At 42.9% G+C, this 27,967-nt stretch overlaps 1 long non-coding RNA gene across 1 annotated transcript in view; it reads right to left on the reverse strand.

Annotated features, from left to right (window-relative positions):
- Nucleotides 1-27,967, reverse strand: part of LOC121199037 — a 51,525-nt gene that overhangs the window by 11,277 nt on the left and 12,281 nt on the right. The window contains exon 2 of the long non-coding RNA XR_005896398.1: nucleotides 6,706-6,769. This is a non-coding gene — a long non-coding RNA (uncharacterized LOC121199037). The remainder of the gene's footprint in view (nucleotides 1-6,705; nucleotides 6,770-27,967) is intronic.

The following is a 27,967-nucleotide window of genomic DNA, read 5'->3' on the forward strand; positions in this document are numbered from 1 at the left end:
GTGACTGTGCAGCCAATTAAAGGACACTTTATAAAGGCAAATAGTGCAAGGGACATTGAGGAAGATATGCATAGTGGAGCATATCTGCACTTACCAAAAACTGCCAATTAACCAACACCCCATGAAGCTCAGCTGTGACCGCTTCGGCTGGAAAGCTTCCATGTGCAGTGAGTAAAACTTTCTGTGAAGGGTAGGGAAGGATGTAGAGGGAGGGTCAAACATTCAGCCTGTCAGCCTCACCCAGTATCAGCATCCCTGCTGAGTAGTTTGAGGGATTGATAGTCATTGGGTTTACTGAGAACAAGACAAGCTGATTCTCAAAAAGCTCACAAAAAGCGCACTGAAGTCACAAACAACGACTTCGACTTGACTACCCTAAGATCTGACTTGGCTTGAGATTTGAAAGCCAAAACATTTTAGTGTCAGGTTTTAACCTGATAAAGAACACACAATAAAAAAAATACACAGACGGTGTTCTGTAGGCAATGCATACTTCCACACTTTGAATAATACTTGCCTTAAATCACTTGAAGCTTGAGCTGTCTTTGCTCATATCAAGTCCTGTACAATTTGCTCCACCCAGTGAGATAGGATTCTCACCCAGAAAAGTTTAAGTTAAATATTTCCCCCAAAAATTAACAAATGTCATTCTTAACCTTTTGGCCCACACATAAACAGAAATAATTACATGCTATACATCTGTCAGTCTTGCAGCGTTGATGTATCTGCTTCTGTGTATGTTTGTGGGACGAACTGGGAAGAAGGGACTGTATGCAGGGCCTAAGCGTTTGTGCAGATTTGCAGGGCTTTCTCACCCACAAAAACACTGTGTGGGTGAAAGATTACGGCATGTTAATGAGCATGTGCGTGCTCGCATTTTGAAACTGGAAACAGATTTATGTAGTGTTCGGGATCAGCTCTTTAAAGGTCATACTGAGCAAGTCAGCTCTGCTCAGTAAAACCCTGTTCCCTCTTTGGTCCAGGTGATTGTCGGCCAATAGTTTCACGGCACATGGGACAGACATAAGCACCGCTCTGACCACTTTCTCCTTCTTCATGACATCAATAATTTCCGATGACGCTACACTGACATTCAGTGTCGTTGATTAATTGGTTCTTACAGGGCTCTAAAAGTTTCCATTTGAAAAAAAGACAAAAAACACTTTACGGAGTCTGAATTGTTAGATGCAAACACACACCTGCCAAAGCTGGAGGTGTGAAGCTGGAGATGCCCTGGTATGGGATAAAATATCAGCCAAGGTAACAGTTTTCCTACTGACACTGATCAAGGTGTCACATGGGATGGGACTACCTTGATTACAAACATCCTTAAGAAACACATGTAAAGTGGCACACACACTTATGCATAAGCCCAGAAGCATGCCACTGCATGCACGTGTGTGTCTGCACGTATTTCTCATACACGCATCAACAAAACACACAAAACTCCTAATGTAAATGTCAGGGATGGAAACGGTGGAAAAAGGTGGGATGAGGAACACATCAAGGCTAATCCAGCCAAGGATTAGGAGCAGGCAAATATCACCAATAATAAACAAATGACTAACATTCCCGCTCTGTGTGGTTACAAGCCCCCGGGCTCCAGCTAGAGCCCAGCAGGGTCTGGATCCAATCCCTGCTGTTTATCAGTGCAAGTAGAAGCGGCCACTTGTGAAACCTCCGTGACAAACACTCGGGGGACAAACCCAGAATGGTGAACAGAGCAGTCCAACCAAATCACTCCTCCCACTTTGATTTACAGCTCAGACCTCAAAGACCATAGCCTAATATTCTGACTGAAATGGCCATTTTGTTACCACTCCATTATTCACTCTGACACTGCCTTCTTGTTATCCATTTTCTGTGGGATGACATTTTGATTTTGCCCTAACCAATCTTTAGTGACTGACACATATCGGGCTACTCCTACGTCATTTTCAGCTGACACTGAGGCCAGCACACTGTCTGTATAGATATGACAGTACATAAAGCCAACCTATCTTGTTTATGCAAGTTAAGTAAATGGTGAGACAGAATGAGAAGCCTTGATTTAGGAAAATACAACTCATTCTTTGAATTCAAAATTTACTTTGTATTTCTTATAGAATTAAATGGAGTTTAATATGTCATGCCAACTAGAAAAAAAAAAAAAGCCAGACGTTTTATGTATCACTTGATAAAATTTGAGATGCAAGTGGCAAATAAAGGTCTGGAACCAGGCTTCAGAGTTCTCATGCTCAGGGGCAAAAGGAAATTTATGTCACAACAAGCCAACATGAGAAAGGCAGTAGAGGAGCACACCTGTTCAGCATTATTGACAGATATTGATTGCTTGTCTCGGCGTAACCATAGAGATGATTGCCGAGGAATGTTGGACAGATAAAGTAATGGGCAATAAATTCCCTTAAGTAGTAACAGGGTTGGTTAATTAGCAGCGTGTGATGAAACTGAGATCAAAGGTAAAGCAGTGAAAGCAGGTTGTAATTTGGTCGGTGCAGTTTTCTGCAGTGAGGAAAACATAAGAAAGAAAGGGTTTCCTCTAGAAATGCAGACACAGCATGTTTCCTGCATCTCTTTTCTTTTGTACTATGTGACATCAGAGGAAAGACTCCACTAAGTCTTAATTTAGGTGCATGTTTGGAGGCCTTAATCTCACTCAGTATATGGGTGTGTGTATTTGTGAGTGTGCTGAGGAGAAAAAAAAAGTCTTCCCTTTGCTCTAATCCACCTATTTTGTCTCAGTCCACCATTCAGAATCAAGGTGGAAAAGTGCCGAGACGGCAACGTTTTGCCTTCTAAGTCTGTCTGGCCCACAGTGCTTTACCTGCTGAGCCCAGAGACTCACCAAGTTCTGTGTTGCTTTAACCCTGTCCCTAAGCATGTCCCTGGCTAGCACAAAAGCCATCTGGGGTGCGGCTGAGAGCTTTAGCAACAAAATAACTCTTTCAATCTGCACTCTGCATGGTTCTGACTGCAGGGCGCTGAGGTCGCCAATACCAAGACTCTTACCGGACCTCCTCCTCCTCCTCCTCCACCCGTCTAATCCTGGCCTACATGACTGACTCCAACTGAAAGCTCCACACGCCAGAGGTGGGAGCCAAAAGCACTGTGAGATTCAAAAAAGACCACCTGCTCATCAAACTAAATTGCACTCACTGAAGGCAATGGGGAATAGAATAGAGAGAATGAAAAGGAGGGGAGCAAGAGAAAAAAATGAGTAAGAATAAAAAGAAAGACAAGTCACTGCTCTCCCTCTGTGATCTTGGCAGACAAAAGAACAAATTGCATTTCTGCGTCACGGCACTGGAGGGTCAAAATCGGCAAAGAGTCCCACTCAATACTGTTTGTGTGTGAGCATGTTGATATAGGTTCCATCAGTTCCCACAAGAGAGCCAGAGAGGTGCACAGGCCTACCTTTCAGCCTTTCATCTTGGCTTCTTTTGTATTCCGCTACACTCATGTCTGTTGTCTCTTTCCTCTATCGGGCAGAATTGACTGTTATTATTCCAAACAGCATTATCTTTATTAATGCCACAGGTCTCAGGACTGTGCACTCCCTGGGAGCCAGGTCTGGACAGAGCTGCAACCAATCTCCCTAGATAAAAGCTCAGTGGAGAGCTGTATGCAAGCCAGACAGCTCGGACAGGCCTTCATCCTCCCTCCTCATGCTCAGAGAGAGGTATAGTCCCTACAAAGACTAAGATATGGCTTTAATCTTAGCACTTTCAGTCAGACATTTGAACTGAGAGCAGCACTCTGGGAGGCTATTGGAAGTCACTTAGGGTTGTTACCCACTAGTCAGAACAAACAAACTGTATTATTAGCAAATACATTTATATAACAATTGAAAATTGCAAATAGAAAATGACCCATAATGAAAAAGTTTTGAAAACCTAGGAACAGGGGGAAAAGTTTTGGACTCATATACAAATTATTCAGGTTATAAATCATGAAACTGTATCTTCTGGTGCTACAGTTTATGGGGTTGCCCTCCATTTCTACTGTGGCTTGTGCTGTTGGTGGCTCATATGTACTTGGAGCTGAGGCGGCCATGCGTGACGAGTTATTTTAAAGGTGGTGTGGAGAGCTGACGTGTGGCCAGGCCAGTGCAGGGCAGCGGCTGGGGTCTCGGCTTAGTGCCTCAAGCCCCTCGCTCCAGTGGTCACACAGCATCAGCTCCTGGGCCGAGCCTGGACAATGATTTATGGGACAGGGGGATTACAATCAAACCAGCCGTGAGGACCACCCAGATGGTGGCACAGGATGACAGCCGCACAAACACAGACAGGCACACATGCACGCAAATTCAGATGTACTTATACTTTCACACATCCTCTTATATGTACCTTTTTGCAGAGATACTTACGTACTTAGACAAATAATGACTTAAAGGCAAACAAAACCATGCTATGTAAGATGCTAAATATTAAAGATTAAACTTTCTGGAAATAACCAAGCATGAAAAGCTGCACATGCAATTTGTAATGGCTGTTAACCACTCAAGTGCAGTGGGAGGGATTAGTTCGCTGAGGTTTCCTCATTACCACAAAGCGAGGCAGCTAGCTTTACTCATCAGAGTTCATATGTATCTAAAGGATGTGCCTGGTTAGAAGTAATTCCACTCAATCACATCATACGATTTCTTTTTTTTTTTTTACTAACTTAAATTTGCATGATGCATAATTTAAGCCTGGTGACTTGTGTAATTTTCTATCTCAAGTGACCCAGATCCAAAACAAGACCCCTCCATGTAGTTACAGATGGGGAGCAGAAGCTGGGCTTAGACTCTGGCTCCTATAAAAACTTTAATAAATTCTCTGAAATGGGTGACATTCAACTTGATCATTATATTTAATAATTCACTTTTCAGTTTTCTCAAAGTGGGTCTGGACTAATCTCATTTTCACTTTGAATGCATTTACCATCCTTAATACTTTTCCACCAAGTCGCATTTTCATCCAAGAGCATGTGCAAATACACTGAGCAAAAGAGGAAAAAAGGAAGAAAAGCACATATTTCTCACTTGCCAGGGCACAGCACAACCCAACCTCAAGGCACCAGTTGGATGAACTGAACAATAAGAGTCAATGACAAATCGGACGCAGTGCATTCCTTGGGCAAACACTCACCTCATAAAGGGAGACAGGTAGGCAAACACTCACCTGCCTTAAGCTAATAATGCATGTGGAGACAAACACATACACACACACACACACTCGCACATGCACACACTTGAGCTTGTCGATATGTTGAGACAATGATGGGAATTAGATTGCACAAAACTGTGTTAGCATAAAGCTCGGACCAGATTTGCTGGGACAAAAACAATAATCCCATCGCAGAGATACATGTAGCATTTTTCATTAAAAAAATCACATTAACACAGAAGAATGCAAAAAGACTATGCGTCTTTGTGCTGTATTAATGTGCTATGTGAAGAATGGAAACATGGTACAGAGCCATCATGTATATGATTGCCCTGCTCTGTTTAGGGTTTCTCTTAATCATTGCACTGCAAAATAAACAGATATAGAATGAGTTTAAATAAGGCCATCACAATGGCTGCAGGAGGGGGATTTCCACAGCTTACGCAGAATGTATTATATACTAAGTTGCGCATTATAAACAACATGTAGGTCTGGGCACACAAACACAATGTAGTGTCCTTGAGTTTATGAGCTTATGTGTGTCAGGAAATCATTGATGACTGTACTCACTTTCCTACCAAATAAATCACACACATTTTCCCCAAAGGCCTTCATTCCCAGCTGAAAAAAGCAAAGTCTCAGTGGCAGCACCACTTCACTCAGTCGGACGCACCCTCAGCACTTCCTGACCATGTGACTGCCTCCAGCTTCCTTTGATTGGCCGCTCAGAGGCGGAGAAGATGAAGAGAAGGGGAGGAGGTGGTGGTGGAGGGCGGCAGGGAGCTGGCTGGCAGCGGACACATGAGAGAAAACAAATTCCTGCCCGATTGCCATGGAGATGAGTCAACAGTAGGTCGGGGGAGAGCAGAGAGGGCCGGGGGTTGTGGGGCACAGGCTGACCTGCTGTAGTTAACAATTCATCCCCGTATCCGGCTCCCAAATGATTGGGCAAACACGGAGTGCTGCGGAGTCAAAAGGGCCCCAAGGGTTTGAGAGAGGGGCATCACCCTTGGGTGACACGCTGACAGGCAAACACTGGTTGGTAGAGGGTGGACCAGCTGAAAGAGGGAGTAAGGGATAGGGGGCACTGGTGGGGAGGGAAGGGGGGTGATTAGATGTGGGAGAGTGGCTAAGTACATTGAGTACCGCAGGCTCCAGCACAGTCACAAAACAGTATTGATGGCTGTGGCTTTGTTAAGCAGTGTAATTAAATGATTTGTGTTAAGATGCCATTTTGAGGACGAGGACAACCTCTCAAGTACAACACCCAGTAAATTCTGCTTAAATTCTTCATGTTAAGCTAAAAAGTTAACAATATTTGGCTACCAATTGTGCCAACAGTAAGTATTTAGCACATCTGGGTGAGCCACAAGAGCTGCAAAGTAAAACACTACTGAGCGAAGCTTAGAGATAGGGAAATAACATGACCTTTTGACAACTTTGCTAATCCAGTGATTCACAACCTGTTGTACAAACCAGAGGCTTGTAGGAGAACTTTAATACTGAAACACTACAAACTGGGAAAATTTGCAGTGTCTTAAGAAACATATAAACTCACCAGAAGATCTCTAGGAAGCAATTAAAGGTTGACGTCTTATTCTGGGAACTTGGATTCTTTCAGTCTGGAAAAAAAAGAAAAATCAAATGAGGACAAATGTCACTTCACACACTGACAATGTGGTAAACCATTGCTATATCACTTTAACTCTTCACTCTCCATTTGTTCAGCTGGGTTCATTTAGGTGAAAGTGTGTTAGAGCATGTAATATGATGTGCAAATGGAAAATGGTTCAAAGCCTCAACCCACAGTACCAGAACCCAAAACACTGACCACTTTACAGTGGAGCAAAGTGCCGTTAGACAAAGAAGGGTCAGAGACAGAAAAAACAGACGGCCGACGGGTGGATCTCATCAATGTCACATCATAAGGAGAAAGAACCACAAGGCTTCAATACTGTACTTATATTAGGCTAGACTTTACGTAGTGTTCGAGTTTGTCTCAGTCAGCACAAGTTGTCATATGTAACTTTATGCACTGTCACAGCTTGGTCTGCTCCCCAGAATGGCAGACCAAATCCCATTATCCAATTGGCCATCTTACTTTGAAGGGTTGAAATGCCACCATTACAACAGACCTTTTACTGGGCAGCGGTGTAAGGAGGGTGTGTTAGCAGAGAGGACCTGTTACTGGTTCTCCGCTACTACTCACGTCAGAGTGTTTTCATAAACACTGCTGAAGCATGTTCTTCCTTTAGTGGGAATTAGGATACTCTCTGTAATAATCCACCCAACAAATCTTTTAAATGAAAAACAGTACTGCATCATTTATAGTCCGTCTGTTAGAAAAAGAGAGGGGGGAAAGAACAAAAACAAGGGAAGAAGTAAGATTATGATAAAAATACCAGATGTTAACAAGTCACTTCTCGAAAGGTGTGTCATTCAGGGAGTTTGGGACGAGCTTCTGGCTGCAACTGAGCTCTAAATTTAGCAGATTTACTAAAATAAAAAGTGAGTTCAGTCACTGGCACTGGAAATCACTCCTCCCCATTCATGACCTCAGTGGTGCAGCCGGCGTCACTTATGACGAAATGCTAACCATATAAAACAACAAAAAAAGACCTCCTCAAATACTAGGAGTACATAAGGAAACAGCCACAATTTAATGTTCCCTGTAAATGATCCTATTATGGCAATCCAAGTCCAAATCAACAGAAAAATAAGGTTTTTCACATTCTAATTTTAGAACAGAGTTTGAGCATGAATTACCTTTTACATAACAAACTTTAACAGAACACAGTCTCTAGTGTAAAATGAACAAATTCAATTAATAGACAAGAAACTAAAACCTTTTACTTAATTTCTGATGCAGGTATATCTGACTGTGAATAAAGGATGTATGACACATGTGTGAAGCTACTGTGTTTGTTTACTGTATCCAAACATGTCAGGGATGAGCCTGTGTGTGGCAGGCTGGGGAGGATGCCCCTGGGCCAGGCTGAGGAGTAAGTGAAGCAGAAGTCCCATCTAAGCTCTAAAGCATGCGAGTATCAGTCCTGTAACTAAAACACAAGCATAAACACAGGCGATGTTAGGGATTACACCCTGCAATAACGCCGCAGGAAACCACAGACAGCACAGGTGTAACCATGACACGGCCACGGACACATTCCTCCCCATCTCCATCTGACTGACAGCTCATCATCTACCCTTGTTGGCTGTGTGAAACTTGTGTAAACATCTGCAGGCGTTTGTATGTCTGTGTGTGTGTGTGTATGTGTGTGGAGTGGGAGCCACAGGTGAGCAGGACACACACACAGAAGGATTACAATGGTCTAATGTCATATCAAAGAAGCCTGGCAGCACAACACCACACATTCTTTCAGAGAGAGCTGTAAAATCTCTCCTTCGAGAAATTGCCATCTTTTTTTAGTGTATTTTTGGCTCACCTTCCCTCAAGAGATGACTATGATGTGATACATCAATTTTAAAGATCTATGTATATATATTTATGTATATCTGCTAATAGCATTAAATCAAAGAGATGCACAGAAACATTAAGATTTAGTGTACACTGATTGGATGTTTTTAAAAGCTTTAAAAGATTTAGTAAAAGCAGCAGAGAGGAAGCAAGTAGGTCAGACCATTTCCTCAGTAAACAGCACCCTCTAGAGCAACACCCTACATTCAGTTCTGCACCTCACTCTCATTGTTGCTGACTGTGTCTCTGCATGAACTGCAGAAAATTCCACTCATGTGGGGGGATCATCACAAACAATTCATGTAAAATGCCAAATAATGTTGTCAACTGTTGAATTTTCAAAATAAGACAATCAGGCAAGCAAGCAGGCCTTGCGTTTATTCTTTTTTTTTTTTTTTTTTTTTTTTAAGATACAAATATGCAGGTTGTCTTGTTGGTTGGCTTATTTGTGAGCCACATTACAGAGGGGAGGTTGAAACACTCATTTTCCCAGTGTGAGCTGATAATGAGGCAGGCCGTTATTAAGATGTTTGCTTTAATCGTGTGCAGGGTTATTAGGGGCGGTTTACAGTACACAGGAGAGATTAAGGTAGGCCACGCATGACGGAAAGAGCTGAGGAGGCCAACGATAAGCCAGCTACCCACAACTGTGAAGCAGGCTGAGAAATATGAGCGCACAGTAGGACATGAAACCCTGCAAGACAAACCTCTCTCCCTCTCTCTCTCTCCGTCTGTCTTATTCTCACTCTCTGCTCGCCCCAAATCATGTTACACAACCACAAAGAAATGCCTTGTACATCGGAGACTGATTTAAAACAAGTGGAAAAGAAAAGAACAGTAAAGAGAGGATCACAGGGGAATCTGCACAAGCAGTAGGTGTTTGGTTCCTTTATATTTGTGTAAAAGGACAACATGGCAGGGAGCTTGGCAGTACTGTAAAGACACACAAGTCCAGACACATACGCACCTAACTACTTCACACATGCTTACATAAACTAAATCAGCCTGAGACACACCGTTCTCTGCACCAACCAGGGAGCACTACATGTTTCCTTTATATTTTTCCATGCCATTAATAAAACTAGACATTGTACTGTTTCAATACGTTTTGTTGGAATTCAGGGAGCACTTGAAAATCCATCATTTTATGAGCTTTCAAACTTTCCCACAGAATTCCCACCGTTTTTCCATGCATCTGACCCATACACATTAAAGTAGCACTCAATTAGGCCCGGCACACGGAGGCTGAAATGGTGCACTCATATGCTACTTAAACACGACATATAGCACCCACCACCCATGTTTATGAGACCCGTGTTGCATTAAAAAACGATGCTATTTCCTGACATGCAGACAATGGAAAGTCATTAATCAAAGATTTTTATTTTTATTATGTTGAGAAACGATTCAGGCAGTAAGCTAAGAGTAAAACTGAGATGGACTACTTTGGTAACATCAGGTGGATCCACATGCCCACATTATTTACCCCTAAAGGCTAAAGCCCTTTGATATGAAAGAAAACCAACAGACTTGGTTTGTGTCAACATCATACGTGTCGTCATTGCTTCATGCTATTCAGTTACGCAACAACTAAACCACAAAAGTCCTAGATTAAAATGAACATTTCACACATCCTTTTGCACAGCATGGCTTGACAGCACCAGTAAAAGGTGTGTGTGTTTGTCTATGTGTGTATCAAGTTAGCAGAAGGTCAGAGTGGTGAAGTATTAGAGCACTGTTTGCTCTCTTCCATGTACTCTTGGGGACCAGCCTGTTTGAGAGTTTGAACAGTGACGTGTGAAACCCGTAAAAACAGGACATAGCGCCGCTCTGTTTGCTTAAGAACACCCAAAGAATGGGCTGCCATTACAAAACAAATCCCTCAGCCTGCATTCCTCCTGTCCATCAAACCCTACCTGTTTAACAAGATGTGACACAGAGAGGAAAAGGTAGTTACAAGAAGATTCATGATGGGATGACTTGCAATTTGTTAAAATGTTGTCAGCTCTCTGACCTTCATGTCTGACCCACAGACAGAGGCATGCATCCACAAGTTTGGAAAAGCAAAAATTCTCTTTGTTATGTGCACACTAATACAGAGACACTTACAGTAGGTGGGGAGCAGGAGCACAGTATCTCCTCTGAACCTTCTTTATTATTTCCAACTTCAGTGAAACTTGATGCACCTCTTTGGGGTTTCTGGAGCTGAAACGATTGGTTGTGTAATAGATCGACAGAAGATTAATCAGCAACTACTCAGGCAAAACTTTGCTAATGCCAGCATCTGAAATGTGAGGATTTGGTGCTTTTCTCACTTTTATATCATTGTGAAATGAGTAAGTTTAGGATTTTTGATTTTTGGTGTCACCTTGAGCTCTGGGAAATTGTGGAAATTGATTGGAATGTTCTGGTATTTTAAAGACTGAATGACTTAAAAGAAAAAAATATTAACTTAGAACATAGATTAATTGATCGTTAAAATAATCATTAATTGCAGCTCTAGTGATTTATACTTCTGATGTGCACTGTCATGATAGTAACAATGCCTCAGTGCGTCATGATAGATTATTTCCCCCATAAATTGTATCTTACATTCTGAAACACCAAGGGCAATGGACAGTTTAATAACGGTGCCTTTTTTTCTGCCTTCTGTCCAGCATCTGTTATATGAAACATTTTAATGATGTTTTCAGCAGAGATGCTGCACTTGCTCTTATGTAACATGTGATTAAATCCACAAAAACAAACCGATGGATCCGATAGTAAACTTGGGGTGACACTGGGTGGAAATCCATCAACTGGAACACATGAAAAGGGGAGAGAGGCACCACAAGATTGCAGCCCCCCTCCCCTCAACTCCCTGCCATCATCCTCGTATCAGAGGAGCCACTGGGAGAACTGGATGTGATTTGTATGTGTGTTTTTGAAGAGGGGTGCTCATAAACAGCCATGAAAGGGGCCCCTCTATTCAGCCCGCCAACCGAGATGCGCTTCACTGGGCCGGCCTTTTGTTTTCCCCTCTTCACAAAACCTTAAGCATAGAAAATAAAAGGGGTTGATTCCCCCGATGTGTGCAGGCCCAAATGATGCCATTAGATTGGTGCCCGCTTTGGGTGAAAAAGGCTTCAGTAGCGCTTGAAGTGATTTAAAAGATGCTGGAGAGAGCTGCCTGCAAATCCTGTTTGGGAATAACACTGGAAGAGAATGGGGAGGCAAAATGCCAAGCTAGTGATTATTCTATAGTATGCAAAATTGCTCTCAACTCCATGAGTGCCATGGATGTTAAAACAAAAGATGCGGAACATTCCTTTGTCACGTGATGAGGGTCAATGTGCTGCGGTGGTGCGTGGGGTCAGGAAGTTCACCAAACTTCCCACGCTGCCTCACACCAGAACACCATGGTTAAAGCCCGTAACACTCTTCATTATTGGCAGGGGAATTTAGTTTCCAGAAGGGCCAGTGCCCAAGTGCCCACCCAGGGATGAACAATCAGAAAAAAAAATATACAGAACTTCCTCATCAGCATGACAAGGCTAACACATCAATTATATATCCAGGATGAAAGAAAGACTAAGAAAAACATTCTCACATAAGTTCTTACAGGAATCCCATAGAAAATCTGACAAGTATGTCACAGTGATGCAATGACTAAACACTTTGTATGTCATCCACTGATACTGTTACACTACAATGCAAAAAGACAAAGTGCGCATTTCTGTTTGAGCAGTCTAGAACCAGCCCAGTCGAGCAGGCAGGTGATAATTTGACAATGACACAGTGCAAACCGATGGCATTGTGCGGGCCATGTCATCATGGTGCCCATTTGTCGACAGCAACCTAATAGGCATGAGAACCTGACAGTGTCAACAAAGGGACAGTGCCAAACAAAACCACTTGCTGTAGGCTCCTGAACAGGCTAGGTCCGGTTCCACTACACTCGGCTCAGCTCTCATTTCCAGTTACAATACGTCTCCTGGACATCTCAGAAATCAGGAAGAACATTTCATGTTTGTTTTTCTTTCACAAAGTTTGTGCTATTTTTAGCAGCCACCCACGCTTACTCTCAGACAACCTTTGTCTATCTATATATATAGCTCCGATTTTTTTCTTTTCAAGTTATTTTGTTGTTGCTGTCCCGTGACAGACTGACAGGACCAGTTCATGACTTTTCATCTTTTCCACTTAGAATGATAATCAGGTAGATAAAAGGTGCAACTCATTTCATTGGAGATGATTATTGACATCTAACGAGGGTCTCCTTTATCATGGCTTGGCAGTCTTGAGAAAAATACCAATCTAGGTTAAAAGGTAAGTGTAAAAGTCTAATGTGGAAACATCAGTGGAAAATCATTACAATACACACCAGGTGAGCTAACAGTGAGTCAGCTGGACACATTAAGTGAGTCAGGCTCCAAACTGATGGATTTTCCCCCTCCTGGAATATTTGTCAGCTGTCTGGCCTGCCAACCAACATCACCTCTAACAGCACACAACAGTGTAGTCAAATGCCCTAAATACCTGACTTATCAGTGCTCGTTAGCCACACAGTTTAAGAAGTTTGCGATAAAGTTTCTGCTGTAATCTACAGTCACCTCAGGGATGAACAGATAGTAACTTTATGTGGAGACACTGTTTTCTTCTCAACAGGCTGTCCTATCTATCTGCTTATTCTCAAGGTTTGGGCACCACGCAAGGAGAGGATACAGAAGCTACACGAATGAATCAGCTTCTCAGTTCCAGTATCAGTAACTGACAAATGAAGAGACCTGAACTTTAGGAAGCTTAAACACTGAGTAGAGATGCTGAACGTGACACCACTGCAGCTACTACTGGAATGTTTGAGAGCATTATGTTTCCTGCATAGCTTACACACATGGCATTAAAGAGACAATTAAAAACACAATTAACTTCTTATCAAAATGTGTGTTCATGCAATGCAACCACTCTCAGAAGACCGCAGCAGTCAATCACACTTGGGCGTTCTTCACCAGAATATTCCTGGAAAAATGCCAAGACTGAACTTAAACTAGGAGTGTTCTTTAAAATTAAGACAAACAGAATTTATGTCACGTCAGAAAACATTTAAACCTCTCTCTATCATTCTATCACTGAGATGAACCTCCGCTGATTCTAATTCCAAAATCACTTACGACATTCAACTTTTACCAGCATAGCACTTTATTTCTTTTCAATCCTTATTCTGGCCTCCAAAACGAAAGCAAGTCTTACATCCTGGGTTTCATTTTAGTTGTTAAAGTCAACAACATTCTGCAACACATGGACATGGAATGTGTTCATATTATAACTAATGCAAGATAATATGCACTTTTTTATTTTAAATGCTTCCTTGTGAAACCAAGTAGAATGTTCTCAAGAATCAAAATATAACCTGGGGTGGACCCTAGAGGCCATGATGTCAGTGGAAGTCTTTTCCAAGATGCTTGATATGGGTCCTGTGGGCTCCTGCTGATAAGACTGAGGAGCAGGTCATTAGGAGACCCTCAGCGAACTGCTTGTTTAACAATGCTGCCTCAGTCCCAGCTATCGGGCCATCTCACCACAGACCACGTGTGGGCTAGCCGGACACAGGTAATCAGGGCTGTCAGAATGTGATCAGCTCCTCTTGCAGAAACCATAAACCTCCATCTCCACCCTATAAAACAATTTCTACTGAACATACAGGATAGAAATTTGTGGGGAAAAAAACAACACACATTTAATGAGTTTCATTCAAGAGTAGGGAAAGTTAAAACTCTTGTAACAGCTGGAAACCTTTGCAAGGACTCACTGTGTGCCACATTCAGCAGTGTCAAGCAAAAACTTCCCACTTCTCCACTCTTAAGTGACCCTCCTTGCACAAGCACCACCACGGACTCTCTGTCGAACCGGTTGGTGGCGAAATCACTGTTGTCATGGATACACCCAGGTGTTGCTCACGAGCCAGTGCTAAAGAATCAGAAAGCCAAGGCGCTCGCTAATCCTTCTCCATACCAGTGTGTCAATAATCAGGAATGCACTGCCTAAACTAAACTATTGTTCCTTTGCCAACAAAATCACAAATATAAGCGCTGACACTGCCTCTGGGCACTGCTGTCTCTGGGACTGGAAAAGAAATTAACTGAAGAGAAACAACAAGAGTCAGAGATGGAAGAACGAGGCTTTGATATCTTTCCAGACAGCTTAATACTTTCTAAATCATAAAGCTTTCTACTACAGTGCACGGGGGGACGTATAGTGTTGTATTGTTGGGGAATGACTGAAGCAGTTGAGTAGTAGCTTCTTTATACAGTAGGACAAAGTCAGAGCTCCTGAGAAGACCAGCTGCTGTCAACAGTTGGACAGCTTTGAACTCGCACTAAGCCCTCAGACAGTGGGAAATATCCTCTTCACTTCTTTGAACTCGGCCCCATCAGAGTCCAATTCAGAATATAAAATTTAATAGAAAAATAATCTCACAAGGACTGACACAGATGCACCTGACAATAGCGTCTGATCTTTGTGGACAAAAGCTACCAAAGCAATCTAGTGGCTGCCCACTGTTCATTTGTCTCTGAGTACATTTTTATTACTTTGCTCCTGATCATGCTATGTGGCAAGTTGCCATTTTCAAGATGGCTAGGTGCTCTCTAAAAGTCGTCTGTCCCCTGTGTCATCACCCTTATATGTCTTACTTTTAAAAGGTTAAATGGTAGCTGACATGTTAAAGAGTCATCTTCGCATAAAGCAGCAGCAATTCAACCGTCTTACACAGAACCACAGCTCATACTTTAAGATCAGACAGGCAGACATGAGTAGTCCATCCTATGTAAGACAAGACAATGGCTTGCCTGTTGTCTCTCCTGCCCTGTCTCTCTCTCTCTTCCTTCTATCTGTGTGTGTTTTCAGATATTGCGGTATCACAGAACAGAGAAGCGCAGAATTGGGCAAACGGATGCGGCCAGAGTGGTGAGACCATCGCGGAACGCCCCGGCACTGAAAAGGTCCTCCTGAGAGCTTTGTTGTGTGGGGCAACTAGCCGCAACCAGTTCTGTTTCCCCAAGATGCAAGGCCTAGCTGCAAGCCACAACAATGAGCATCTTTGTCAAGCAGCACTATTATCTTTACACATTATTGTAAATGACAGGAGAGGGTAGTGCATTGAAGATCCCATTTAATGAGCTCCAGGTATGTGCTTGTCATAAAACAAGAAACTAATTTAAACATCTGCAAAGCTAAGCTCATGAGCCTTCAGTGGCTGCCGTTACATAACATCGTTTTAGAGGTTTTAGCTCTGAAGAAATGAAGTTTCTTTGGTCCAAACCTTAGAAATGTTTATTTTGCAGAATACATTTATTTTGTTTGTTTAAGTTAACACTGCCAATTACAAGTGAATCACGGCTTGAAATCAAAGGTTCTATGTTGTTATTGGACAGAAAGCTAAAAACACAGATCACCTTGTGGGGTAAACAGGTCAGAGGCCATCAGACAGACAGAGGCACTTGACCCTCTCTGCCAGATTACAGCTCAACCTGAACTTCACCCCTCTGTCACCTGATTTAAGTGCCTGCATTTTAGATGGGGAGGCCTGGTTGAGGATTATCTGACCTCAGACTTGTAGAACCTGGCCCTCCTCACTTGGCAAGTGCTCACTCGTCCTGATGTCATGTGTCTAATTGCTCGCGCTGCGTGGGATGTGAAGTCTGGTATAAGGTACATTGTTGACTGTGTGCATGGGCTTTTATGTGTGTGAATGTGTATGTCATCAGGAACCAAGCTAACACTTGCCTGCAGCAACACACACACACATGCACTCATGTCTTCACCCGCCACAACCTATCATTACCGCTGTCACGTAGCCACCTCCGCAGCGGGCCTCACAAGCCCTGACAACCACCGGCACACACACCTGGAGGGCCAAACACTTAGTTCCCAGCCCTGTGCTTCGTAAACACAGCCTTTTAACACACACACATATATATAAACACACACACACCTATTCATATCCTGCAGCCTCAGCTTCTAACTTGCCCCTCCCATCCTCTGTAAAGTATGTCTCATTTTTCTATCTCCTCAACCGCAAATGCTTTAGTGCTATTTAATTTATTTCCTTTGTTATCATTTTCCACACCAGCTGAGTGATACAGCGCACACACTGCAGAGCCAGGTTGGCAGTCCCTTCCAGGCTGCTCCTGTGACTACACAAACAAAAAGCCACAGTATGTATTTGAGAGCAAGCACAGTACGGAGAAATGAATTCTAAGAAGCTGAACGGTAGAACTCAACAAAAGAAAAGGAACTACTGCCTAATCCAATTTCAGGTAGCAGATTATGATTCTATGAGCCTGATATTTAGCCCTGATGGCTTCCTCACATATGTTTCTTCATCCATGTTTGCTTGAGCCAGAGCTACTTGAGAGTGTACACGGTTGAGAGGACACATAAGACCACTGAACAAACATGTGGCTGACGTTGCACACCTGAGCCCAGCCTGCCTGCCGCACATGCGTGACCTCTACAAAAGCTGTCACCGTGACAAATCAGACACAAGAAAAACTTCTGAAGTTCCCAGCCTACTGGTTTAAGGCCCCTCAGTGCAAACAGACACTTGAGGCAGAGTTAATCGAGGGAACAATGGAAGACCTCTGGAACGTGCTACCCCAACAGGAGCCTAGCCTTTGAAAAAGACAAGAATCATGGTGGTGTTTGCCTTCCTTTGTCATGTTACAAGGTTGTCTTGGGCCTATGCTTGCTTTGCACCATGTTTTATTCAAATAGGGCTTAGTGTGTAGCAGGTTGCTCTGATAGGTGTGTGAAACAGGAAACTCACAGGCTTTAGAGGCAAACTGTGCAAATGGAGAATCCAGAAAAACAGCATATCACACATTGCCAGCTTCAATACCCAGAAACCAAAAGCAGATTATCTAAAAAAAAAAAAAATATATATATATATATATATATATATCAATACCTTTTCTTGCGAGGTCCTGGAATGGGGACAGATTTTTTTAAATAAATTACATTACATTACATTACAATTGTGGCGTGCTGTTTGATGGCATGTATAAAATATAGAGTGGTTGGAAGCAGTAATCTTCCAAGCATGTTGAAAGCTATGGCAGCAACTAAGCCAAGAGAACACATCAGACATCATCTTCGCTGGAAATTGAATTCAGCTTTTCTAATGCATCTTGGCCTCCATCACCTGCTCCCTTGAAGGACAGTTTTACATTTTTTCATGGCTTGAAGGGGAACTCCACTGAAAAGTTGTATAAAGCCTTTTGTGGCTTCAGAGGGAGCTACGTAAAGTCTGAAGACCTCAAGTTTGAGAATAAAAAAAAATCTGAGGGTATAGAGTTAGAAAGTGAGCTTTCCTAACAGATGCAGAGTCTGAATGCACACTGTATGCAGAACTAACCTAAAACTGGCCTTATGCAATGCATGGTGTCCTTCTTTTTCTCTTACCTTATTTCTATGCCAAGAATTTTGTGTATGTGCGTTGCCTATGTGTGTGTGTGCGTGCTGTGTGTTATGAATGACCTCATCAAACCCTACCATACACAGCAGAGGGGTCTGGGCAACATCAGGTCCGAGCTACACCACAGAGCCCGACGGTGTCTCCCCGCTTCATTTACATACAACAATATACAGGTCCACAGCCCACTCCCAAACACACATACACAAACCATTCACGGCACGCTAAACTCAATCTTAGTCAGAGCACGTCTGTGGACGAGTGTATGTGTGTGCTTGTTTGTAAGTGGGCTGAAGGAAGGGCAAGGTTCCCAAAAAACATGTCATCTTCATTCAGTACGGTGAGCAGGGTGTTTAGGAGGCATAAAGTGGGATGGTACAATTGTTTTATTGTTCAAATCGTTCATTTAATTTTTTTTTTGTCAACTGTACAACACACCACAAGGGCAGTGTATTCAGGCTCAGAGTGTGATTGCTGTGAGAAATATGCAGAGCTGTCTCCAATGAGAGAACTGGGGGAAGATCCAGCCTCAGGATATATATGTGTGTGTGTGTGTGCATGTAGAGGGCTCAGGCATGATCAAACAAAGCACATCCAGGTACAGTGTGCCATCTGCACTCCCCCCTAGCCCTTAAAAAATGTACTCTCCCCCACCCTCTCCATCTCCATGCAGAGTCTTTGCGGTATATGGAGTGTCAGAATGAAAGAGGCCTTGTCTAAGAGCCTAATCCTTGGACGATTAGTCAACGCGTCTCGATTAAAAGCTGGCTATGCTGCCACGCCCCCATCCCTCAACTCCCCCCGCAATGGAAATGGCAGCCCACAGGTGTCCATACAATGTGTCTCATTAGAAAAAAAAACGAGTGGCAGGAGGTGGATCAGGGGCAACTTTCACATGAAGCAGATGTGAGGAACGAGGCAGGAGCAAGGCCTTAACAAAAGGTCTGACTGCAGCGGCAAGAATGCCATCACAGGAGCCTTGTAAGAACAACAAAAAATTCTACTTTGCATATATAGTTTCTCCCATGTTATTGGGGGTTATTGGCTTTTTCTGTCTTGAAAATGTAAGAACAAGAAAAGCCAGTAAGAGAGAGAGAGAAAGAAGTGGCACATATATTTTTCACAGATTATCCCTTCATCATCAGTGTTTTCTGTAAACAGCCTTTTTGAAATGGAAGGATTGAGAGCAGAGACAGGTATTTCACCTAATCAGCCTCATACACCCTCGCTTTCCATCAACATAAATACCTCATCCTAGGGGTATTCCCATGCCAGAACACGCCACCGTTGACTAAAATATTCTGAAATATTCTGACTTGTGTACACTGACACACTGTACACAATCAGGTATGTATAAGCTTGCGATGCTCGGAAGGAGCTTCAATGCACAAACGCTAACCATCTGGCAAAGATACAATACATTTGTGTTGAAACAGATGAATGAACCTAAATCTATGAGGTGCTTTTATACTGAATTATTCACCGCTGTTAATCACATTAGAACATCTTAAGGGAATTATGTGTTTTAAAGGGGAGGCAGGAGATGTGATGAAAAAGGCTAAAGGCCTTTTTTCCAACATGAAAAAGAAAAAAATCACGAAATATATACATATGATGATTTCTTTTTCCCCACTGGCTTGCTACTAGTCACAAGTACTGATCAGTTTATGTAATTACTGAGTAACTACATAGCTATCAGTGGCTTAGTTCCTCCATTGTCACTTTGCGTTTAAGCCATTTTTCTTAATCTGTTCCTAGTTAACCCGTGGCAGCTTGAGTATCAGGAAATGACCTTTGGCCCTGGGGACAGACTACTGTACTTCCCCAATCACATCCATCGTGTGTCTAACCTTGAATGAAAGCTCAAAAAGGGAGGTGTGTGTCTTTAGAGACCGGACACAGAAAGGAATCACTTACCACTTTCCCCCAAGAGACCCCAGTGGAGTTACACAGAGAAGGGATTCAAATAACAATGGCAAGAGGAGGGGCTGAATGTTTCCTGAGATCACAAGAAGACCACAGCACTTGCCAACTAGCCAGCCAGGCAGCCAGACTGGTTGTGTGTGTGTGTGGACGTCCACAGGGTGAGAACACACATGGTTTGAGTTTGGCTCCGTGTAGGATTGGGAGGAAAGAAGGGGCCTGGTAGCAGGAACCCTCCAATTCTCACTTCCTGCTTCTGCTGGAAACGTGATCTGCGTGCCCATCGTCCCCATCAACACAGAGCACAGTGTTCACCATGCAGCCGAAGGGGTTCGCATGTTCATGCACAGGGCACCCCATCACACCAAATCAGCCTGTCAGCACCCCGAAACCCAGGCTGGCATTTCCCCAATGAGCTGAGGGGATACAGCAGAGACGACGCCATCAGGTGTCAACCTTCCTGTGCCACAACGACAGGTTAGGTGACATTTCTACAGGAAGCGTTTTCCAACCAGAGGGGCTGATAATAAAACAAGATCACGGGAATGTTTCTTCCTCATTTTTTTTATTTGAGAAGTATCATTTTGTCAGCAGCTACACCATAAACAAACAAACAGTATCTTAAAACCCATGAGGAGATCAGTGACCTGGTTTTCAACTACGTACAGTAGATAGATATTTACAGCTGATAAGTGTAGAAAGAGAGTATATACATGGGTGGCTCATAGGGAAAGGCCATAATTACAAGCTTGGGCAACCGTCTTAATTACCTTTACTACCTGAAAGGCAAATCAGCGTCACTTAAACTGCTCCTGGAAGAAAGAACTCCAGCTGACCTCCCTGTCCCTCCCTGACAGCGGAAGATGACTCACCTCAGAAAACCACAGGTTACATTTGGCCAAGTAAACACACTACACTAATAAAACCACTCGAGAGGGCCCACATGTATGCATCTTTGACCTGACTTTGAACTAATCATCTAAAAAACTGACAGGCATATAACACGTCCATTTGGTCTCAAAAGTTCTGGGAAAATGCCGCACGATATTTAAGAAAGCTTTTGGGTAATTACAAAAGTTGCGTGGGGCAATGTGTGTGCTGTTGTGTGTCCATGTGTGCCGTGTGTGTTGCCAAGGCCCTAGCTCCATTGTTTATGCTCTGCTGTGTCTGGGTCAGCAGGGCTCTTGACTGAATTCTTGCCCCAGCATGCAGAAAGTTTTAACAGTGTTGTTGCAGGAGGAGGAATGATTACATTATAAAAATACACCACACCATATGTCCTAGTGAGAGCCCAAACCACACGATGACATAAAGTAGAATCCAGCAGGCCTTTAACCCTGCCTCTACACCTCACGAGCTGACACAGCCTCACCGCGGCTTTGGGTGATCCACTCACCTAAAGTTATTTTCAGAAAACAGAGAAGATGAAGTGACTTCCAAGACAGCAACTGCTTATTCAGCAAGTCTCTGGGTGATGGAAAAATGGGATTGAAAGACATCACAAGGGAGAATTTGTGCTTAAGAAGGCCCTTGGTTAGCTAAACCTCTGATTTTCAATCATCTCTGTGACCCCAGATTCTGAAAGTTTTACATCCAACCAAACACCTCAGAAACTGCGTTGATGTCCACACTCCCTCCACTTCTCTTTCCTTTTCTTGATGATCTGCCAGTCAGCGGAATTAGCTGATGTAGTGTGTCTGGCTAGGTTCAAAAACATGCTCCTGGGTCTGGATGACACTATTCAGTAACAGAGTTCGGCACTGTGGGGAATGTACCGGCAGAGAGGAGTAAATGCAAATGTGGCTTTGGCAGCAAAGGTCATCAGTTCTACTTCACACGTACACAAGCACAGCACAACCAACACAGAGATGGCCACATAGATTTTACACGCAAAGTTGCCCCTTCTATGTGAACCTTCCCACACAAGTTCATTCTGGTTAGGAGCCAGTCAGTTACCTCAATCAGAATCTCACCCTCTTTCTTCCCCGTCTCCATTTCACTCTCTCTGTACTCTCCTTGTGTCTCATAACAAGACAGAGCATGCTCACTGTAAACCTCTTGGGGGGGTGAAAGGGATTGGGAGATTAGATTTATTTTGAATTCCTTCCCCTTAATGTGGCAATTACCCCCTCTTCCCTCTCCCTCACCTCTTCTCTCCTCTCTCAGCAGCACAGCACGGAGTCTGTTCCAAAGCACATCTAGTTTATGTTTTGTACACAGAAAGCGTTTCTTTCGGCCCCAGCCGAATCTCAAACTTCACAGTAGAAACGGCCTGCCACTCATTCGACTTAAGGTGGATTAGATGTATGTGTACTGCTGAAAAAGTGTGCGCTGAGTATGAATTCCTTAGTTTGAGAAGGATAAGAAAATATCCAACCAAAATCATTGCTAGTTATCACTTGTGAAAGCTAGATAAATCTTTGTATGTTTGTATGATAATGAAAGCAGACACAGACCTACTGAGTTTGGCAAAGCCTTTGGAGGGTTTCAAAGATTCATATAAATGCATTTAAATTCTAAAACGAAATTAAATTATGCTGCAAATCGATACTTTTCACTTGAGAACAAAACACCATTAATAGCTACATGTACAGCATACCCGTGTATTTATTTCTTAAACTTGAAGTAGTTTCCTGCTCATGAAAACTCAGGGATTCAACTAGTTAAACTAGTCTTGTGAAATATTTTTTCCTGAATGAGACAAAAGTAGATGCTAAAAGCTCTAAAACCATAATTCTATGGATCCTAATCACACCATTTTGCAGCGTCATAAGCCAGGTCATTTGTGTCTAATCTTAGTAAGCAGATCAGAAACTTTGCATGTGTGTGTTTGCTGTGCAAGACGCCGCTGTGCTTTTTTTTTCTTTTTTCCTGCATCCAATACCAAGGTCAGGAATGCTAAGGTCAGCAATGCTACAGTTGCAAAAGTGTCTGATTGTGACGTCTGAAAACCCTGATTTAAACCACTTGTGTAACAAAAGCAGCTGGGGATGTGAGATTTCTTGACTCGATTTTTGTGCTGCTTTTCAGCAGTCTGCATCTAACCTCTCAGAGGCGACACACACACACTCATTGAATCCCATCAAAAGGCTCCATTTCCCTCCTTCTTTGGTTGGAGGGCCAGTCACAACCCCCCTTTTCACTGCATTTTCACACATTCCATGCATCCAAAATGGTCTCATTTTCTATCAACTAAGCTTCTTAATTGACCGTTCTATACAGGGAGGGATTAGCTGATAAGAGGGGGTAAAGAAAGAAAGAGAAAGCAAAACAAAAAGAGGAAGTAAACAGTCAGTTGGGGGGTGGCAAGACACCAAAGGATTACCCCTGTCATCTGTTCTGTGACAAAAAAGAAAAAATACATCTTCAGATGTGTGGGGAGAAGGAGGAAAGACTTTGTGAGGCATCCAAGAAAAACGTGCACTATCAGGCACTTCGGAGGCAACCTCTCTCCAGGAGAGAACAGAGGAAGGCCCCTGCAGTGAGGATTCAGTATTTCCTCCACCAGTAGCTACAGTTAAGACACTCTGAGGACCTGAAACTCTTTCCACAGGTCTGTCTTCCATGTTCTCTCACAATGCTTGGCCCACATCTCTTCGGCTCTGTGTCTTTATGTTGCTTTACACAGCTGCCCAGGGCCCATTCGTGCACCAAATATTTTGTCGTCACGTCATGCTGTAATGTTCTAATCTGTTCTTTCCATTGTTTGCTGAGTTGCCAGTATATTCTATGATTTTCAGTACAAACAAGGAAAGCAGGGTCATAAAAGAAGGTTTCGTGCTGTTGTGAGATCTCCAAACTCTTTAGAGCAAAGCTGTAGAATGACTAAGTACAACAGGGACTGATATAGTCTATAACCTGTGAGCACACACACACAGAGTCACACAGTGCCAGCTGTGCCACTGACGTAGGTGGAGTCCGAGTATCAAGCCAACACAGGCCTTTATAATCGTGCTAGATTTATAGGTGTGGTGCCTTGTGTTCTATATCTAATTACAGATTTTTACAATGATAGCATGTTAAGTGAAATGTAATACAAGAGTGTTAGAACCAGTGCTTTGACCTAGACATAGCAGTCTATGAAGCCCTACCTTTTAATTTCACTATATAGGGTTTCAGCGAAAAAGAGCTGATATGCTTCCTCCTTAAGGTTGCAGAGGTAATGTAACTGACAGAAAAGTAGACAGGAAAGTTTTTTTTTTCAGGCTGTCCTTCCTTCAATCTGCCTCTCATTTTCAAGCTTATCACTCCAGTCTCTCTAAGCTCACTCTCTCCCCTCCTAGTCTCTCTTTCCATGCCCTCTGTCTCTCTCTCTCACACAAAAAGGTGCACATTTCTTTTATCTCGTATTTGACAAACAAAGGTGCCATTAAGTGGCATGCCTTCTGACAATATTTAATGAGGTTAAAACAAGTCAAAATCGCCAACTCTGACTCCAGGGAAATTCCAGCTGGGGATGACAAGGGCTGCAGGGGTAGTGGGAGGGGTTTTTGGTGGGGGTGAAGAATGAAAGTCGAGCTACATCTCTTTTTGACAGATTGGTACAGACATGTGGAAACTTTACACGCTGCTTATTTGACCATGCTTTCCGTATGCACGTATCATATTAAAAACCACAAGTGTCGGGAGAGGAGTCAGAAGAAAGGGCTCTTTCCTTCCCTCAACAATACCCAAGCTGTTCAAGCTGATATATGCAGCACGAAGGTCTCAGCGAGGGGAGAGAAATACACACTTTCATGTGTCACTCACTTGCGCTCTGGACTGCCACCGTCGATCTGCAGTGACGCACCGAAGATGTTGCGTACACAAACACACATAAGCACGTGGACGTATGCACACACACACACACGCTTTATGTAGACACACCGGTGCATCTGTCAGTTGCCACTATAATCTTCAATCTGACACCTGGTGATCAGCAAACAATTATAAAGCCATCAAGCAAGCAAATCCTGGTGGTGTTGAAACCATAATAAAAAGGCCAGGAGGTGAGACTGCTGGCAGATTTTACAATGTAAACTAGGACAAACACATATCTTCTAAAACTCCAATAAATTAGCAGATTATAAGTGTGTTGAAAAGAAGCATAGAGGCATAATTCTTGGCCAGTGTTAAAATGCATTTTCTTTTACATCTGCAATGAAAATATCATATTTGTCAGCAGTATTCAACATCACAGTACATCAAACTTTGTTTCAGCTGAGGAATCCTGGGCTCCATGTGCTCCCACATTTGCAGAGCAGATGTCTTGATTAGAGCATACCAAGAAAATCTGTCATTCCCCTCAACAAGACAAGGGACATAAAAATGCACACAGACAGTTAAGTTAATAAAAACTGCATTGCGCTTAACACGAAAACAGTTTTGTTTTCTAATAATGACACAGTATCCTGATGATTCAACAACATAGGTTATCAAATTGTACAACAAATGCTTTTAAAAAAATGTTGGATTCAGGCCAATATGATTAGTGAAGAAAACTGAGGACCACCCGTGTTTGCTCATATAAAAAATGTGGCTCTCATGTCCAATCATGTATCATAGATCAGACTGTTTATGAGGCAACCTGTAAAGACCAGAGGCAGAGGCTCAGCCACATGTTTTACTGCTCTGTTTGAATAATCAGGTACAAGTAAAACAAACACCTACAGAGGGGATGTTTAGCAAGGAGCTCAGGATCCAACTCGGGGTAATAAGTGTTCATTAGTTTTAATAGCCTGGCTCCTGGACCAAATGAAATGAAGACCAGGAGACCACATCCAGCTAATGTAAATAAACCAAAAATCTCCTCCAATGTCTGTCATGAAACATTTCTCTCACTTTCTTCACAGCTTGTGTAAAAGTAAAGCAGGAACTGGAAGATTATGCCATCATGACTGAAAAGTACACTTTGTATTCTGATAGGATTACTAATGAAAATATGTATAGGCACCATGTGCATGTATTCATCTAGGAGAGGAAAAACAACTAACAATAATAAAGCTTTTAACAACATGAATTAATGCACTTTGGGTCCAGATTCAGAGTAAATAACCCTAATACTGCAGTGACTCCAAAAGCACAGCTGGATCTGGATCTTCCTTTTTCTCCTCTGTTTTGTTTTTAAGTTCTTTGTTAGGACTGCAAAGTGTTAAAAAATGTGTGGGACGCAAGTCAAGGATTGTTTAATCTTCAATAAAAGTTTAAAAAAATATATCTCCAGTGACCCAGTGGTTATGTTTTAAGCCCATGTTAGTCCATTAAGCAGGAGCTGGCGTTTGGTGGCACATCTTGATTCCACCTGAGCTCGGGGAGCAGAGAGGCAGGCCCAGTGGTCCAGATGGCCCCCCAACACAGGCCTGAACATAAACATGGCTTGGGTCTGGTTGAGGAGAAGGAGACCCCGTTTATTTATGGATATGTCTGGGTCTGGGACACAATTATAGAAAGATAGATAGAGGAGGTGAGGGACAAAGGAAAAGCGGTGCCTCCAAACTCACACGTGGTTGACTTCCAGTATGGTCAGACAGTTGTGCGTTCTGGCCCACCTACACAGCAATAGCTGGATATTAGTGTGTGTCTGTGTGTGAGTGTGTGCAAGGTTAACCTATTCCCACACAGTATTCTTTCTTATCTTCAGACTCAGTCCAATGTACAAACTATAAAGTAAAATATCTTTTTAAACTGGAAGGGGAAAAACAACAACTCGCTCATTTGAGGAACTAATTGAACTCTCCGTGACGTCAAACATGCCACAAACAAGCCCATCTAGCCAGGGGTATTGGCTGCAAGGCGGCAAAAGTAGAGTGAGGGTGTGAGGCCGGGGAATTCAAAGAATTTTCCCGTCTGCTTACCGGTAAAAACCAAGCCCACTGTAGGTTTATGAAAGTATGGCTGAGCAAGGCCCTTTTCATCTTTGCTGCACTCTCCTCAACTATATCGGTTCAATCTAGATTTTTACAATAGGCCTTTACAGCTTAATAGCCTGGCTACAGAAACCCAGACATCGTAAGGTGTTTTTTATGGCTCTTGTAGCTCCTTTATGACTGGGCCAAATGTCATTGCTTTACTGTACAGCAAAAAGGGCAGGTAGATTGACAGAGGATGGACTGGACAGTTATTTTGCTTTCATAATCACTGCAGGATCCTCAACACACACCTGAGAAACTGTGGTCGGGACGGGGAAGGCTTGATGAGTACATCATTGGTGCTGGCACACACATATGCAAACAGTTTGCACTCAAAGACCACAGCTTAAACTACACTACAGCACATTGCCTCACAAATCCTGCCAGCTCATGTGTTTTCTGTTGCCTTTCACGAAAAAAAAAGAACAAAACAACAATCCAATATGAAAACCAAGTTACACATTCAACCAACCCCTATGGGAGGACTCTGCAAATCTGAAAGATATTTGTTAATTAGGAAAGGAAAATAAGTGTCACTTCTTTCTCACTTCTAACATTTTTTTTAATTTTAGGGTAAGCACAATGTTGCACAATAAGGTAAATATACAGCTGCTATTGTACTTTATTCTTGATGACAGTGACAGTAATCAGTCATTAATGTCACTGTTCTTCTGCCTCGTTGTGAACGTCCTCTGCTTGTCTCACCTCGGCATTGTTACAACATTGCACGGGGCAATAAAACTCAGGCTAGGTGATTAGCACGGTGGCCTGACACAACATACGCACACATACACACACACACACACACACACATACACACACTGAAGTATAAACATTACACAATCGCACCAAACATATGAGCAGCTTCAGCTAATTAAGACCACGCTGCCTTTTAATGCCTGTTTATATGTGACTCTTAAATGAATGCTGCCCCTGGAGCTCCTTCCAAAACAGCTCAGTCAAAGAGCGGAGGAGAGGGGAGGAAAGGAGGTGATAGGGAGGTGGGATGAAAATTACAGTAGGAAGGGGACTGGCAAATGATTTTGCCCCGCAGTGCTCCACAGCCAAGGTTTTACCCATA

The sequence above is a fragment of the Toxotes jaculatrix genome, chromosome 18 (genome assembly GCF_017976425.1).
Source record: "Toxotes jaculatrix isolate fToxJac2 chromosome 18, fToxJac2.pri, whole genome shotgun sequence".
Classification (NCBI taxonomy): domain Eukaryota; kingdom Metazoa; phylum Chordata; class Actinopteri; family Toxotidae; genus Toxotes; species Toxotes jaculatrix.